Source organism: Saccostrea cucullata, unplaced genomic scaffold, assembly GCF_032062105.1.
Source record: "Saccostrea cucullata isolate Sc308-1 unplaced genomic scaffold, CSIRO_AGI_Scuc_v1 ctg8640, whole genome shotgun sequence".
Lineage (NCBI taxonomy): Eukaryota > Metazoa > Mollusca > Bivalvia > Ostreida > Ostreidae > Saccostrea > Saccostrea cuccullata.
In genome coordinates this window covers 54,039-58,297 of record NW_026933851.1, presented here as the reverse complement: position 1 = coordinate 58,297, position 4,259 = coordinate 54,039, and the positions used below count along the sequence as shown (strand labels likewise).

General features: G+C 33.1%; 1 long non-coding RNA gene across 1 annotated transcript; it reads left to right on the top strand.

Annotated features, from left to right (window-relative positions):
• Positions 1–1,888: 1,888 nt before the first annotated feature.
• On the top strand, positions 1,889–3,969 carry LOC134239498 (uncharacterized). Its single transcript, XR_009986234.1, has 3 exons — positions 1,889–2,404; positions 3,637–3,751; positions 3,854–3,969. It is a non-coding gene; the product is annotated as an uncharacterized LOC134239498 (long non-coding RNA).
• The last annotated feature ends 290 nt before the right edge of the window (positions 3,970–4,259 follow it).

The window sequence follows — 4,259 nt, the reverse complement described above, 5'->3', positions numbered from 1 at the left end:
ATTATAAAACTAATTTTACTTGAGCTAAATTTGCAGTAGCCTAGCCTCGATTATTCTATTGAAATGTTATGTATGAATTGAGTCATACCTCTTTGCCTTTATGCAGTGACTAACCCTTTTATGAATCTTTGGTCCCTTGGGTCTAAGTCTGGGTATGAAAGTTTTGTTGAAGAAGTAATACTTCTTGTAGTATAAATCTATACTTGGAAGTCTCGGGCGTTATAGCTTTTTCAGACGTCGATAACCATAGAGCACTCCCGAACGTGTGTGACGTCATTTCCTTACTGACGACGACGTACGGAAAATTACGAACAATGGATGATCCCCTTCCGAAGTGGTGGCCATTTTGACAATGTTAAACCTCCGTAGACTTTGAATTTGCCGCCGTGTGTATACACTGGTTGACCTCGAGGGTTCGGATAAACGGAGGAAGGTTGGAAAAAAAATGATCTATCGATCGGAACTGGGTTGAAAGCCAAGGTATTTATATATTTTAAGATTTTTTGCGAAAAGTGCTTACAGTAACTTGGTGGGACAGACTATAATAATGAATTCGTACAGTGAAAATAATCGAAACTAATCTACACTAGAACATGTACAATAGATCAATGCTTGTTATTAATATTTAATTTTGAATTGGTTCAACTTTCATAAAATTACATCAACGATGTTGGCCCCAAATATCTCCATGGAGATGAAGACGGGGAAAATCCTTTTTTTATTCAAATCCGATGAAGAACAGCTAAATATAACAGGGGTTTAAAATCTCATGTCATCAGAATATATATCCCTAATTTTCAAACAAAGTAAATGTCATTTAATTTTAATTATGTGCAATGAAATAAACTTTAATTAACAATAAATACAAGTAAATTTGATGCTGCATTGAAAGCTCCCTCAATACTGAAAATGGTGGTTCATGGACCCAGACTGGTCAGGACATTTTCTGATGATTACTTGTGAACTGTAACTTATTATAGGGCTTCTGTAGTTACAATCATAATGTTTCAAAATCGTATTAAACAGCAATGTTAAAACATGCATAGCAAAGTTAAATGTTAAGTTTTTGCCAGTAATAATTGTAAAACCTCTTTTATTTACCACTCTTCTGAAAACTATTTTTTTGTTTCTTTGCAGGTGACTGTTACCCATCTACAATTAACTGAGCTCAGCTGGGAGAATATACAAAATTCTACAGAAAGAGACACTTAAGTATTAGAAGAAGCCCATTTTTCATTACAGTAGAATACGCTATGATTTTCTTAAAAAATTAGAGCGACAAAAACTGTTTAAGGCTTTTGTCCATATCTTAATGAAATATGTTCAAGAGAAAATGGACAGACAAAGAAAAGCAAGTGGAACTACTAGTATTCTGTCTTAGAGAACCTCCATTAAGACTGAATGGAGGTGACATTGACATGTACATGTATTAATTCTTTTGAGTCTAACTTTCATAATTGCCTCCTCCTCAGCTTATATGAGTTAAAGCATTAAAACTATTATGATTAAGTTTTTGTCTTATGGATTCCTTTATAAATGGTGTTAATTTTTGGCGAAATCAACTTCTTGGCCTAAGCTAGGTTATTTTCACACATCTGTTTCATATCTGGATATTTTACTTGAAATGACGTTAATGGTAATCTTTAGGATAAACCTGATGACTTTAAATTTACGATCGTCAACTTCCCTGACTGGTGCAGCAATATACCTACATCACCTGCATACAGAAGCATTAGAAATGAATGGGAAAGTTACTCCCCTACACCCCTATCCAAACTAAACAAGGTTTTCACCTTTGGGAAAGACGTTTACTGTTTGCGATGATTTTTTTTGTTAGTTTTTTAACTTGTAAACATTATCCAAATAGTATATATACAGGGACCCTAACCTCCTTTGAAAAAAAATCCCTGCATCCGCGCCTTCGACCTACTAATATTACAGAAATGTTTTCTTTAGATATTTTTAAAACATGCTCTTGTTCATTGGAATTACGCTCTGCACTGACTCTTTTTAAACAGTCTTTAAACAATTTTGCTAAAGTTTATGATATATAGAGCGTAACATCATACACCAGGAAGTAGGATCCGTTTTGAATGGAACAAAAAAAATAACAACTGTGGTATAATTGCTGTGTTGAAAAAAAATTGTGTACGTTCTTTTATTGAGGACATTTTGTTGAACAGGCCTGTGAGCCCTTTTGTTTCAACTGTCATATGTAAATCAAGTTTTACTGGTAATCAATATACGGAATCCAAATATTTATGAACCGTCTGACCAATTCAGCTAATTTACAGAGGAGTTACGAAATACTGGTTTAAATCACCTGACTGACATAGTTACATGTCACGAGGTGACGGTTATTTTTTTATTTGACTGACATACCCAAAGCTGTAGAGGAGTGCAGGTATTTATGTGTTTATATGGTATCTAAACTAATATATCATCCTAAACAAATGTTTTTTAACTATAATAGCATTTTTCATGTTAGGCACATGTTTTTTATGAAATACTGTTACTTGTAGTTATATTTCATCATTGAAACGAGACTATATTATGAAAAAATGTCATCCAAATACATGTATTACAATAAAACAACCCAAAATACAGCTATATAAAGAATAAATATACAAGCGATGAGAGATAAAGATACCGTTACTAAGTACATGGTTTACTTGTGAAAATTATTTTTATTCAACTAAGAAAATGATATTTTTTTTAATTATACATTTCAATGTATTATTATGTTTCTTTTGGGGCCATGATTTTCACAACTCACACTTTGGCGGTGAACTTACACTTTATTGAAATTCTAATCAAGCCAACAGTTTCACTGCTTGGTTAACAGGAGATAAAAAAAAATCCTAAGGATACATGTAAGACTAATTTCGATTGTTTTAGTCTCATAACCTGGGGGGGGGTGTACCATAGAATTTACAATTTTTATATCCTTCTCCTATAAATGCTTTACATATATGCCAAATTTGGTTGGTTTTTTTAATAAATAAGTGATTCAAGACATGAAGTTGAAAATGTTCAGAAATTAACAACCGACTTATCACGCACGACTACAGACAAAAATGGATAGCAAAAATTCTTTGTGAAAGCTTTTGTGATTGAAACTCTTTTCCGTACCATAACTGGCTGGTTCAATATGTAGCGGTATAGAGTTCTTTAAGGCGGATTCAATTTGCAGCGGTAACGAATTGTTTTCGACCATATAAATGTGCAGTAATGATCGGTCGAATATTTGAATTTAAAAATAATGTAATCGAAATGAGTCTAAATGTTTGGAGATTTAGCGGTAATGTTGACATCCCATCTGAATAATTTGCATGAAAAAAATGGAAAGAAAATCATATTTGCTAGCACAGTAAATAAAATTTTCTATGTGTACAGAGTAGCCTGCTGTATAGCAGCATAAAAGGTGGAGATTTTAAAACTTATGTAATGAAATACACTGTAAATAGAACGTGACGTTGGGGTCCCCAAAGGCTTTCAATAAAGCTGGTCAGCTTTGGACATACTTTGTATGTTAGAGAGAGGGGTATGGGCAATTACACTCCATCTATGTTGTAAAGTTTCAGGATATACATGTACATGTAAGATGTCGCTTCTCAATCTAGTCTTAATTTTTAGATTCTTTTGTGGGAGAAGGATGGCCCGAGCGCTTATTGTCGATCTATTCTCGTCTGCATTAGGTTTAGTTTTCTGTGGTGTTGCCACGGTAACACCCGGCTTCTTCATTTATCAGGTAATTTATATTTTTATGAAATATTACAATAAAGAGTGAATACACCTCTGTGTTTTGCAGAATTGAGAAAATACAAATCTTTTTACATCTGTTCTATTGTAGAATCAAAGGTTGAGCATCTTTTACTTAAGCTATAAGGAGTCTAGATCTGACACATGGTCAACAAAGACTTATCTAGCTTATGATAAAGAGCGCGATACGAATGGATTGAACCATTTAGACATATAGTTTTGTTATTTATTATTATGTAATTTCTATTCAAAATCAGTCAAAAATATAGACCAATCTATGCATCACATTTTTAGTTATTAATATATTTTTCAGCCCATTATGTTTGAATTATCTCACGTATAAAACTGTCTTTGAAGTCAGACAAAAGACAGCTGAAAGGGAGAGGGAGAGAGAGGTGCATAATAGATACTTGGTCTTTCAGTTGTAATTATTGAGAAATTAGCACAATAACTTTCAAATAGTCATCACAGAAAAAGCAGTTGGAAGTGTAAATATT